The sequence below is a fragment of the Dromaius novaehollandiae genome, chromosome 6 (genome assembly GCF_036370855.1).
Source record: "Dromaius novaehollandiae isolate bDroNov1 chromosome 6, bDroNov1.hap1, whole genome shotgun sequence".
Lineage (NCBI taxonomy): Eukaryota > Metazoa > Chordata > Aves > Casuariiformes > Dromaiidae > Dromaius > Dromaius novaehollandiae.
Window position 1 is genome coordinate 28,659,696 of NC_088103.1, and position 14,053 is coordinate 28,673,748.

General features: G+C 42.5%; 1 long non-coding RNA gene across 3 annotated transcripts in view; it reads right to left on the reverse strand.

Annotated features, from left to right (window-relative positions):
• Nucleotides 1–379: 379 nt before the first annotated feature.
• Nucleotides 380–14,053, reverse strand: part of LOC112979761 (uncharacterized) — a 77,827-nt gene continuing 64,153 nt past the window's right edge. The window contains exons 6-11 of one of the 3 annotated variants that reach the window (XR_010389728.1): nt 12,304–12,420; nt 11,739–11,778; nt 5,961–6,329; nt 4,618–4,793; nt 657–796; nt 394–561 (exon numbers count right to left, since the gene is read on the reverse strand). This is a non-coding gene — a long non-coding RNA (uncharacterized LOC112979761). Of the gene's footprint in view, nt 562–656; nt 797–4,617; nt 4,794–5,960; nt 12,421–12,711; nt 13,983–14,053 lie in introns of those variants that run through there. The other 2 variants (XR_010389727.1, XR_010389726.1) reach the window with 2 other exon arrangements.

A 14,053-nucleotide genomic window follows, 5' to 3' on the forward strand; every position in this document is an offset into this window, starting at 1 on the left:
ATTGAGTAGTCTTAATGCAAGAAAATCTCCCATTCAACCACAACAGGAGTTTTTCTGGTGTATAGACTTGAGGCTTAGACCGCTAGCAGAGATACCAGAATTATGGACTGAAGACCAAAAAGAATTTAACTTTTAAGGAAAGGAACTTTTAAGGAATGTATTTGCCTTTGAGGGTCAGAAACAGAAGCTAACAAGTATTGGAACATGAGCCATGCAAAAGCAATACGTTATTTCACTTCCAGTGTCTGGGCAAAAGATAAGAGATATTTTAAAAGGAAAAAATGGGGGGTGGGGGGGGGAAGAGGTAAGCAACCTACAACAGAGGATATTTACAGATCCTTCCTTACATAACTCCAACTGACTCTTAAAGGACAGCCAAAACTAAATACTTTGTCTTCAAACAACACTCAAAAACATAGTTGACAATACCTTTACATACCTTGCATAAAACTGTATTAGATGGGGGAACTCAGATCAAGGGGAAGGAAAATTTCACACAGCAGAATCCTTCGCTGCATTATCATCTGTCTGATTTTGATACAAACATCAGTCTTGTACCCCCTAGATTGGAGCAGGTTTTCAGAAGTGTAATTTACTACTTCTCCTTGGAAATTCCAAGATCAGGACACAGATACAAAAGAATCCAAACTCCTCACCTTAATGAAAAGAGGTTCATCACCTAAAAAAGTTTACTGACGATGATGTGCTTGTGGATACAGTAGATACGGGATTGCAGAGCCAAGTAAATACCCCTTCAGCAGGACTGGCAAGCAATTCATGTTGCGCCTTAGCAGAGCTAGAAATAAAGGAAACACTTTTCTATGGAAGAGCTCTCCAGATATTACAGCAGGCAACAGCCATGCAGATATCACTGAAAGTTTCATCTCTCTGTCAAACTTCATTATAGCTGCTGTAAAGTTAGCCTGGTGGGTACACAATTAATGGTGGTGGTGATGATGGCAGTGGTAGCAGCTTGGCTGCTAGGAGGACTGGTCATTTGGGTGGGGATCACACATCACTTCGAAATATCTTGCTTATTGTGGGCACCAAAGGTTTGGGAACCCTGGCTCTCAAGGTGCTCATGAAAAAGACACAGCTGACACAAAGAGGAGGCATTCAGAGGAGGCAGTTGTTAGTATGACAGTACGAAGGAAACACCAGCTGTTTGGAGGGACCTACCAGATGAAGGACATCTGCTAGAGACAGGGCTATTCAGATGAAAGGTAGAAGTAAGCCCAGAGCCTGCATAGTAATGAATACAGAGGAACAGCACTATAAAAGTCTACAGACACTGCACAATCGTGCCTCCAGCATACAATGGAGAGGCAGTGCTCGGCACGCAGCTTGTCTCTGGGGTGTGACGCTATGGAAGGTCCTGGGCAGGAAGGAAGGCAGGCAAACAGGTGAACTATGCAAGGAAATTAGGTCAGTCCAGCTTGAGGGACATTATAGAACGTAGCAGGTTATTTTTTCTTTTTAATGATGCCATGCTCAAGTTATGATCACACAGATATTATTAAAGACACATGGGAGGAAAAAAAAGGATATTACTAGTTTACACCTTTTTTCCTCAACAACATAGGTAATTGCTGGGGGGGTGGGGGGGAGGGAAGGGGAGGAATTTACTTGGCATGAGATGGGAATAAGAGCCTAAACATAATGGAGCAGAATGAAACTTCCCAGAACCGAACCTGAACGCTGGGGATCAAATTTGTGAACTTGCCTCCATGGCTACAGACACATATCAGCTTAGCCCATACCTCTATTGGTTTTTGGAAACAAAAGAATACAATACCACTCCTGAAAGTGGTTTAGCTCCCCATCTGGAGGCCACTTCCATCACCACTTTTTGCTGCCAATCTTTCAGTACTTAGCCCGCTCATTTCTATTGAAACTGCCAAAGTGCAATTTGCCCTGTGTGTTTATATTCCAAGGTTTTAGTTCTTTTATCGTGTCTGCACCCTAAAACTGTATGTTTTGTACTTGGTTTCCCATAAGATCTTCTCTGTTTGTCCATGCTAGACCCTTCTGCAGCCTCCAACACAGGAGCATGCCTGCAGTATGATCAGAGAAAAGAAAACAACTGGAAAAAGTCATTTTGCCTTTTTCTTTCACACCCTTTTCCCTGTTCTCTTTCGAGTGATACCAGCCAAGCTCCCATGCACACCAGGAGCTTCCCCATTGACTTCAAGTATCTTTCAAGACATTGATGCAACTAGTTACCAGTTTCACATATAAAGTTCATGGGTTTTTTTCAGGAACCTGTGCAGATTGTGGTACGGACAGAAAATGCGCTCAGGACTTCATGCCAGCAGAAGCCGTACAGCCACCACATCTAGGATATGGGCTGCAGCTGTCCTGAAGAATGCAGGCTCAGAGGACACGCGCTAGTTAGTCAATGCCATACTTTTTTGGTAAAGGAGGGCAGAAGCTGCAGTCTTATCCCCACTGTTTCAGAAAACCGGGAATAAAGTAACCTCTTTACTCATAACACTACAAGCCATTACTTTATAAGGGAAAGCAACTTCTCAGATGTGTGTAGAGACCTTCCTGCTTAGATCTAATTGGCTGTTTAGGAATGAGGCTCTGCTAAATATGTCTCTGGCTTCTTTTTATTTGGGGATTCCTTTCATCTTCACAGCATTAGCAGAATCTCTAAATGTTTTGGTTTGTCTGGCTTCAGGCCCTCTCTATCTCATTGATAGGCTTTACACTTTTTTCCCCCCTTCTCAGAAAGGCAGGAAGGAATAAGCTTTAGGAAGCAGGAAAGTCCTTCTAATAACCTGATTCATTGCAGCCGTCACATCATACGCATCTGTAAAGCATCAGATCAACCAAAAGCTGTCAGATACATTGACTAGCCTTCTCTGTGATTGCCAGGCTCTTATACTGGCCTCTCTCTAACATCCAAGACAAAATGGCTCTAACCAGTCTCAAGACTGCCACTCGGTTCTTTTCAACTTATAAAGTTTTGAGAACAGTTTTGCCAGTGCTGTTCAAGAGCTAAAGGATGCTGAGTTCTTCTGACATGCCTCTTGGGTGGGGTAACGAAGCATGTTATTCACAACCTCCCTTCCTCTTCTTGACAGGATATCTTTCTCTATGATAATGTTAAGTAAAGCTGCTCCTAATTCAAAATCAAAGGAACATATGCAAAACTAAAAATGAGTTAATAGCTTCCTTCCCATCCTTCTTATATAAATAAATAGAACACAAGAATGAGCCCTGCTGGGTCAGGCTGATCTCTAGCTAGCCTGGTATACTGTCTCCGAGATTTCCTGATAGCAGATGCTTAGGAAAGAAAGGGGATGCCTACAGTCATAATTTTCTCATATATCCTCCCAGCTTCCTTATGTGCAGCATAAGGATTTCCTGAGACAAGAGGTTGTACCCATATCTTCACCTGTAATAGATGTTGACAGATTTTTCTTCCATAAATACATCTAATGTAAACACACAGTTTTGGAGATAGCTTGTCCTCCATGATTTTCTGTGAAAATAAGCTATATATTTCATCTGCAAGGCACCATCCATAGCTCAGACTCTAACTGGCATGGACGTGCCTCAACATTAGAAAGAGGACACCAAATGTATCTCAAGGGTAGCCAAAGGAACACAGTCTTTACACCCAGAGCTGCAAATCCGCCAGAAATCCCAGATAAGTACTCAGGCTGATAGCCAAGGCTGAGCTCTGCCCTACTACGGGTAAGCTCTTAGCAGCACCTCAGTAGCCAGTTTACAGCTTATGCAGACGTACCTGCTCTAAATGACACCATAGACAAGGCTTCACAACAATGTTACATTATCCTGTCTCTTTCTCCTTTTCATTGCATCCATAGCCTAAAACCGTATGTTTTGTATTTGGTTTCCCCTGAGATCTTGCCTCTTTGCACACACTAGATCCTTCTGCAGTCTCCTGCATCAGCAATACACATTGGCATATTTCCTAGGAGCTTGGAGAGAACAGATCAGAACTACTCTGGTAACATGCTATCTAAATTTGTCCAGATAATAAATGAGAACTTCCCACCCTATTATTATGAAATACAAGCACTGTACTTCTAAGGAACTAAGACCTAAAAGGTCTATGCGACGGGGCAAGCAAACAGGAGAGGACAGAAGTTCCTCTTCCTCTCTTCCCCTCACAACAACTTTTGAGGTCCCTGACCAATGTTCCCTCAGACTGAGAGCAATAGGGACACCATGTTCCCACTGTACATTTATAAACAGGTGACTGGGTAGAAACAAGCCCTACTATTATCCCACCAAAGGAAAGGTTTAAGGGTGAGCTTGCACATCATGAGGAACCAGATAGTACTCATCAGTGAAATACACTAGAAGCAGGTTTCCTAAGACTCTTACTCACACATTAAAACTGTGAACTCTTATTATGACTAGTTATAGGCCACAGCTTTACAAGTTTAAGTGCCTATATTAGCCATTAGGCTGCCCCTCCAGTGAATAATGAGGAAAGCACCTCTAAGGGGTAATTTCTTTCACTACTGCATTTAATCATTTTCTATAACGTCAGAATTTCACTCCTCTTTTTCTGACCAACACACAGCTTCGTTGCACATGTGCTCTGGATGACAAAAAACTACGGAGAGTCTCTCTCACCATGAACTTTAACAAGCAGGTAGGTACTTCTATAGAAGGCCCAGCCATGGTTTCAAGTCCTCTTCTCTTGGTGCCTGGGCTTGGAGCACTCAGAACGGTTAGGTGTCGCTGCTGGGCAGGACAAGGAGACATCTTACTGCAACTTCCTTGTCCTCTGTATGAGTCACTCTGCAGAACTAATAAACAAAAAGCTCCTGAGACCACAGTTTTACTCTTTTTCTAAACTTATGTGAGAAGCACTGCATGACAACGAAGGACTGAGTGGTACATGGCAATAAACTTAAGAATGTAAAAAAAAAAAAATACAAAAGAAAATCTACAACCTGTAAGACTAAAGTAAATACATAATTTTAAAAATATATTAGGATGAAAGGAAATATACTTCTGGAATTGCTATGCTATCATATGGAAATACATGCTGTTATCTGGAATTATCAAAAATAATGCAGCAAACGCAAACACATTTAATACACGAGTATTTTCTGTACTGTGAAAAGGCCAGATGTCATTTCCAAGGACTGTGAAATGGTTTCAACTGTATCACAGGATGACGCTAAAAGAGCGGGCAGTAAAATTAGACATGATGAGGGCAGCAGATTTGAGGTTTGGGTAGGCTGCATCCATGCAGGGGTTCCACAGGGGCTGGCCAAAGGGTCTCCAGAAAAATTAACATTTGTTTTCAATTATTCTTAGAAGTGCTTAGGGGAGTTCAGAAAACAGGAAGAAAGCTGGCTTAATGAAAATTTTAAGCAGGTAACTGCAAAACATGGAAAAATTAGCTTCTTGTCCAATGTTTTTTAAAGAAATATTACCAACTTAGTTGTGAAAGGTTCCTCCTAAAGTATTTTACTTTCTAAAACATGAAATAATTAAAAATTAGACCAATACAGAACTGACATATGTTGAGCAGCATGAGAACTGTCTGGTTGAAGTCTCACACACAAAATGGGGAAATCACTGCTGAGTGGGTGTGATTCCCTTCTCATCTCTGGCTATGCTACTTAACACCTTTATCAGTGATCTGAACAAAAACACAGCAATTACAGATAAATTTCACAGATGAAACAAAAGAGTTTTTTTTTTATAACTTGCTACAATCTACATTATAGATCTAGAATATGTTCTTCCTTCGCAAACTGTGAGTCACTGTTCAATATAAAACAGAGCCCTCATCAACACTATGCTGTTTGTAACGTGACGCCTTGAGACAAATCTTCGTCCCTCTGATCTGCGCAAAGGGATCCCTACCCCCATCCAATCCATAGCTCTTTTGCTCAACATCATTTTGGCTGATGAAAACAAGATGCAGACAAATACACCTGGCAAAGTGATGGCTAACTCACCGCATGTTGCAGTAAGGATAGGATGTCACCAGTGCTGTGTCTTCTGCTGTGTGTGCAGTGTCAGTCTGCTGTAGTCACACCTTCCTGCTTGCATCCCGGCTGCTGCCTGGGCCTGGAAGACCCTCCTGCTTTCTACTGCAGTGGTAATAGAAGGCTGACAGCTGATGATGGACAGTCACTTACCCAGGAGACACTTACCACACCCCTCTTGTTCATGCTCCAGCACATCTAGGTCATAAACCTCTCCACAAACAACGCTCAAGTCTCACAAGAAGACTGACATGGGCAGGTTTTTTGTCTTCATTTTGCAGATGCATCTTAGTTGTAAGTCAGGCTCTTATTCCTCTTTCTCACAGACAGTTCTGAGAACTATGGAAAAGTACAAGACAACATGCAATTTTTGTTTAATAATCTGGTTGGTTTTCTGAAAGTGTGCCAGTATTTTCCAGCCAAATGCTCTTTTTCCTCTTCCACAAGATGGGAAGAGGAAACTTTCAATTCCTTCCGCCTTTAATTACTTGTTTAAATTCCCTCTCAGACCAAAGAGTAATATTTTGCCCTGTTTTCCTTTGATAACTGTAGGAAAGACTTAGACACACACTTCTGAAACAAATATAACCATCCTCCAGAGCGAAGGGAAACCCCAGAATTCGCAAAGCTTTCCTCTGTTCCAAGGCCAACTGTTGCTCCCCTGGAATCAACGGCAAAGCTCTGGTGCCCACAAACTGTGGCAGGGGATGACTCAGGTCAAATCTGCCTGCAGCCCAGCTAGAGGCTTCACTGACTTTGATTGGTTTTTGATCCATTTCTTAACAAGGCTCTAAGATGACAGATATTGTTCTGTATTGCACATAAACATATAGTGTCTATACAGAGACTGGGACAGCTACAGCTCTCGCCACACGTAGCTTGCCATTCCATAGATGATGTTAACATCTGCCTGCTTTCACAGACATTTGCAGGACTCCAGTAGTATCCCAAGCACATACAGGTAGAAAATCATAAAGCCTGCTGGCTCATGTTCTGTTCCCCATGCAAATCAGTAACAACACTAAATAAAATACAAGGCTCTGTATATCTCAGTCTTATAATTATGGTTTCATTTGTCATTCCTGTAGGTACTTCCCAGGTTTCCCTTTCAGTTCCTCACTAATAACTTCTTGAATATACCTCATTCCTTTCACCTCTGCAAAACACTGTTGCTCAAACATCTTGAAAACGCCTGGATAGTTTCCACATTAGGCTACCAGAACTGCACACATCTCTTTCATCTTCCTAATTACCGCCTGTTACTGCATTATATTTAGCTGTCTCTGGGACTTCACTTACAAGGTCAAATGCTCAGACCTCTTCAACATAACACAAATCTTTCTTCCACGCTCTGATCAGTCTGCATTATACAGCATGAACATGCTGTTTAATAAAAGGAGAACATTATGCAATTAGCAGGTCTTCAGTATAAACACATTCTCCTTGCTGAATGGCATTTAAATAAAGCAGTGTTGGTATAGTATTGGCACAACTAAAATCTCAGTGCCACTTAAACTGCAAACAGCCCACTCCTCTCCAAAATATGAGTGGGGAGTCAGAGGGAGAGAACCACACTTGGAAAAAGGACTAACATTTGTTTGTTTTTTCTTAGCTTATGTAATACAAGCCGCTGTTTCCATCATGGCTAAACCTTCCCCCTTAGCTTGATTTTAACAATTTATAGTTACTGTTGTGCAGACTTTCTTTTTTTTTTTTTTTTTTTTTTTTGGTCAGATCCTGTTTTCCAGGTAGGCCCTCGGAACAAGAAACAACACGTGGAGTTTTGTACCAGGTCATTCAGGAATTGTGAAGCAGTAGCTGGGAGAGAAGGGAACAAGGTCCACGCAGCGACGGCCCTCACTGCACCCCAGCTGCGATGTTCGAAGCCCTGGTGTATGGGAAGAACTGCGAAGGCTTGGCGCCCTTCGCTAGGCTGAGGGAGAAGGAGCTGGCGGCCAGCCCTGCCTCCCAGAGGAGGGAAGTCCCCAGTTACTGATATAAAATATCTTTACATCCGCTTTGTGCACGTGCAGTGAAATCTTAGCTTCCTTTAAGTCAACGGCAAAATTACCATTGACCTCAACGGTGAAGTTCCGGCTCACTGAAGTGATTCAAACGAGAGCTGAGAATCTAGTCCAGGACCTCTACTTCAAAAAGGTAAGACAATTTCAGTATGCTAACTGTTATAGTGAAGGGATATGAGACCCCCTTCATTGCTCATGCAGAACTGAGGAACTGTTGTCCTCTCGCCAGGCTACGTCAGTCTGCAGGGCTTCTGAGCACCCCTGGGTAGGGGAGTACAGAGAGAAAGGCATGGGAAAGGTGCAACTGTTAAAGACTCGTGCCAGACTCTCTCCTGCCCACCTCAGGGACCAAGAAACATAAATGCTGTTTATTCTTCTATGGCTCCCTGTCCTGTCTCCAGCTCCTGCAAGAGACACAGGCTGAGCTGGCTGAGAGAAGGAGAGAGGCAGCTACCACGCAGGGTGGAAAGGATGCCTCTTCTGAAATACTTGGCTTCAAACAAGTATGTGAAAAATGATTCAGCTGAAAAATATCACCAGCATCTTATCTGGGAACTTAACAGACAGCTTCATCGAAAGCACACATTAGTGTATCCCATTTTGTTATGACCACCCCAGAGACGTACAGTTTTCCAAGCCCATCGTTTAATTGCTGATGAGAACCAATGACAGAAAACAATCAGCTGCTTTTTGATAGAAATATAAATTAGCCTGTATTACATACTCCTTTCATTTGCTTTATATTCATAAAAGCTTGACTATGCAGAGAAGATATGACTCACTTATGTAGCTGCATGATCTACTCAGGCCTCATGTCCGTTTGTGCAGATGTGCGGTAGAAGTGGGTGAGCAGGTGAAGGCAAGTAACGGCAAGTAACAGCGAGAGCCCCACCACCCTCCAGGAGACTTCCAAATCTTGCCCCTACCACGACAACCCTGTCTGGAAGAATTTTGTTCTTGGTATCTACCTGAAGCACAAGCCCTAGTTAAAAGCATACATCACTGCCTGGGAGACACACATTCAGAGTGAGACCATTGCATCCTGTTGTCTCTTTGAAGAAGAGCGTGTAACGTGTCGGAGGATGCTGAACTGCATGAGACGTTTGTAGGAGGGATAAAACTTTCCACATCGCTGTTCCTCCCCCTAAAGAATTTCAAAGGTTAAGCGATATCAGAAAAACAAGAGAGCTCAGAGTCCCAGCCACAAGGCCTTGTTGTACCTAAGTGTGCTAATCTCACTTGTTAGATGATATCCTAAATACAGTAGCATGACAGAACAAAGCAAAAAGTGGTAGAACTAAATACCAAAAGACATAGTATTTAATACAGTTTCATAAATTCTGACCAACTGCAGTGAGCTAAGAGATCTTTCAAAATGCTTCCTTTAGGTTCTTCCCTCTGCCCTACCTTTAATAAAATTTGTCCTAGTAAACTTTAAAAATATTATGTGAGCTTTTTTACTTGAAGGGCGGCAGTTTCCGTGTAACTTAGTCTACATCTGAAATAAAGCCATCTGGTGTTCCTCTTACTGCCATCTTCAGATCAAAGGTTAAAAACAAAACCAAAGACATCATTTAAATAACATTTACCTTTCAACTCTGGACATTTCCATACAGATCTTTCCTTCCTCATCCTCACTGCTAGATTCAGCCTTGGATTTAACTCACAGTTGCAGGAAACTAGTACAATGCTCAGACTAAACCAGCCAGGCTCTGTCCAGGCAGTGCCTGAGGGAACAGGGTTAAACCCCTCCTTGCTCACCTCTGGATAATCTAGTCTCCCAAGCACATTATCTCAAAAGCTTTTGCAGTGCATCTGCTTTACACCAAGTTTTGCAACCACGGAGCACAATCTTAGTATTACTAATAACATCCTCACAGAATGACTAAGAGCAGCTACCCTGAAAAAAGAAAGGGAGTGCCACAGGCCAGCCACTGCAGCTAAGCTGTCTGCTGCAAGTGCTGGGAGACAGAGCTCAGCATCTACAAAACATTTCAGAGAGATGCATTTACAATATATCAAGTCACAAACTCAAATTTTTAAGTGACCTAGGCAGATGTACAAAACATTTGCTGAATAATGCAACATTCAGGATCTCAGCACTCATGGGTAGAGTACACACACACACACACACACACACACACACACAGAGGACTGGGACAGGACAGTCCCATGGCTAAAACAAAGTCAAATAATCAACCCTAAGATAGAAACACATCTACATTTATGGTAAGGTTATAGCGATTGGCTGTGAGAGACACCAGGCATCCAGCCAATTTGCTTTTCCAGTCTAAGGAAATGCTCGGTCTGTTTGAAAAATGATTTTTTTTCCTGCTGTGAAGAATGCATTGACGTCATCAAACTGGGTCTGCTGAATGAAAGCATGGATCCAGGGTTGTGTCAAGAACTTGACTTGCAAGAGAAAGGACATGCATCTACTTTAGCTTTCCTCTAGAGTAACAGGGACTATTCCCAATGCTCCTTCCTCCACCTTCTCTAGAGGTGAACTGTTGGAGAGGACAATGACCAAGAGACCTGCTGCGAGTTTCAGTTTCCATTCTGTTTTGTTGCATCGACCCCATGTGCACACAGGCTCCAGAGAAAGGGATGCTCCTGAGATGTTCCAGCCCAGAGATCTTTTGTTAAATTCAGTTGCAAACCTGGATCTCACCTAGGTGCAGATGTCCTCCACATCCTCCATCCCAGCAACCTTTCTACTGGTACTAACGCTTCTAACATCCAGTATCACCTAGAAATCTTTTTTCTATTTTTGACACTAGCCTCTACAGTTCCACAGCCTGATCATCATATTACTATTATTTCTAATAGGAACATGCTGCATGCCAGAACTCCCTGATCTGACTTGATGTAGCACCACATGATAATCTCACAAAAAATCACAGGGACAAGTAGTGTTTCTAAACCTCTCGGATCTCACACTGCTTCCCCACTTGCATGCTGCCACATCAGCTTGTTTTCCGCTCCCAGAACATGGTGTTTGGGCCAATACAATGTTATGCTACCACATCATCTGACCAAGATGCTTTTGCTACATCACTAACCCAAGTGATTATAAATATCACCTTAGAAAGGGAAATTGGTAATGTCGAATTGTCAGAAGCAGGCCTTATCACACTGCAACCAAACAGCCAATAATACAGTGGTTACAGATCATTGCTGGTCCACAAGACCATAGATCATGGGGCACAGCTGGTGGGTGGAAGGTCACCATTATAATGTCTCAGTGGAGAGGTGGGACACAAAGGGCAAAGCCTTCCCCCATAAAACTGCGCTCAGTAAGAACTGATGATTTCAGGACTGATGCTACTCAGAACATTTAACAATAGGATTATCCAATGCTTATGATAAAAACCACAGAACCAGAAGGCTTTTGAAGCAAGGACATGCAAGCAGAGCTGCAGAGTAATGGATTACTCGGTCTCAAATCAAAAGTCAAAATTAGGTTGTTCTGAACATATATGGGAGGGGGGGGAGGCAAAACAGAAAAGCAAAATGCAACAAAATGCAGACAGAAAGTGAAACAAAATGACTTTATTTTGGGCCAGATTATTAATTTGTGACTTTTTTTCCTCTCCCCTTTAAACTTTAGATTATTTGCAAAATAAGAACTCCCATATCAAAATGTTTTGGTTTTACTATCTCCAAAAACATATAGTATCTCCTCTTTTCCTCCCTTTTTAACCAAAACTATTTGTTCAGATACCTTGCTCTCCTGAACTCCATTTTAAGGCAAACATCATCTGCTGAAAGACAGGGGAAAAGTCAACATACACAAGACAAAAAACCACAAAAACATGAAGACAACTGTAGCAAGGAGCTCATATTTCTTAATTTCAACAGCTAATACCTCCTACAACTATGTACCAAAGGTACCAAAGTTAACACATAAATCTTTTACACAACAATAACTTTCTAACATGTCTTATCAGTCAAAGGGCCATTTAAGTTTGATAGAAATACTTAGTTTAAATTATATTAATCTAGATTGCCCAATCATAGTACACAAGAGTTGCTAAATAATTACCCACATGCAAAAACACACAAAAAACAATTTTTAAAAAAGTCAATATATTTTAATTACAACAAATCTGTAACATCTTTAAAAAAAAGGTAGTAGAAAACAAGCCAGATCTTATGGGGTTTTTTCCCCCTATTATTTTCCCTCTGGAATATAAACATGGATTCAACATTTTGAAATCAGACCCATACGATGCACAGGCCTCAGGGACCTTCAGTGTAGTCACCTTTTTGACCATGCCTTATTTTACCTTGTCAAGGCTCTCTTCACCTGGAGAGACCAATTAAGGTAACCTCTTCAAAGATTAGCAATTCATTTGGTTGTAATGTCTTGATGGAGTCACTTTTCTTAGGTGCAAGTTGGCTTCCTGAGAGGGAAGAAAACAAAAGATCTGATGCTAATTAAGGCATGAAATGAATTCCAACTCAGTGATTCTCAGAGCCAGAAAACTGCAGTCACATGTCTCAAAAACTATTCCTTCGGCATTTTTTGCAACCATCTTTAACAAAATTTGCTATGACCAGTGCACACATGTGGACATGGAATAAAAAAATCCACAGAAATCAAAACAGCACAGTTAGCAGCTCAGCAACTTCACTTTAGTAAAAGCAGAACACCTAAGAAACTAAAAAGGCACACTGCTATGTGTTAACTGTACCTGGAGTTTGATCCCCTCCACAGTCTGATCCCTCTTTGCATATTAGGAAAGATGCAAGGACATCTGCTGGCAAGAAAAATAATGCAACAACCTGTACTCTTGCTTTGAACTCCTCAACCAAATCTGAATTGTGCCTTAGCCAGAAAGTGAGTAAAGAAAATAGAGTCAGAGCCATCACTTTCAGCAGCCCAAGAAACTGCTGCAATGCAAAGAACAGTGCAAAACTGAAAGCACTGGCTTTACAGTGCCCTCAGATAAGAGTTCAAGATAATCAAACAACAACTAAATAAAACTCCAAAGACATTGTTGCATCTTGGTTTGCATCCATTACATAAGAAAACAAACAGCTACAGTTACTATCTACATTAAGTCTGTCTCAGTACTAAACAAACAGCTACAGTTACTATCTACATTAAGTCTGTCTCAATACTAAACAAACAGCTACAGTTACTATCTACATTAAGTCTGTCTCAATACTAAGTCACATGCAGAGACTGTTGTTTTGACAAGTATCTGATGGCTTCTCAAATATATCTCAAAACCACCTTCCAAGCTAAAAACACTCCACTGCAAAACACACACTTCAGTGTAAACCACATGCACCTAATAGACACAGCTACGTTACTGGAGAAGACCCGATGATGAGGGCTAGATGAACAGCCAGGTGTTACTGAATGCTAAGCGATGCCTGCTGAGGGCCCAGTCTTGCTGAGTTTTGTTTTTAGGACAAACCACAATCCCCTGAGTGATGAATGTGAAAAAACTCTGCTGAGCTTTCTGCCAGGGAACCCACCGGGGTCAGGATCAGGACAACGCTGCTTGCAGTCTCCGCTCCCCCGTTACTCACACACAACTTTCTGCTAAAAATAATAGCCCAGAACATGGATTTGGGTTTGCCCAGTAGGAACTAAGCTATAAACACAGGCAGTGCAGCCAACACAGGTGTTTCTTGTCCAGCATAGTCCATACTGTCACGTTACCGAATAATCTGAAGGGGAGTGAGTCATAAACCACTGAAAAACGGGGTTTAAAATGAAAATGCCGGTTCGGTTATGGCCCCAGCCCTACCAAGGCAACAGCATTACGCTGAAACCTGAAAGACCAACACACAAACCGATCACTGGTGCTCTCGCACGGCTCCCACCGCTGCGAGGGCCAGACCACCTCCACCTCCAAGCACAGAGACCGCAGGGCAAACACAGCGGCGGCCCATCCTGAACGAGGACAGGGCGCCAGCCCCACGTCTCGGCCCTCCCCGCCCAGCCGCCGCCGCCGCCGCCGCCGCCGCCTGCACCCGGCTCCCGGCTCCCGAGGCCCGGGCCGCCCCGGGGCCGCCCACCCG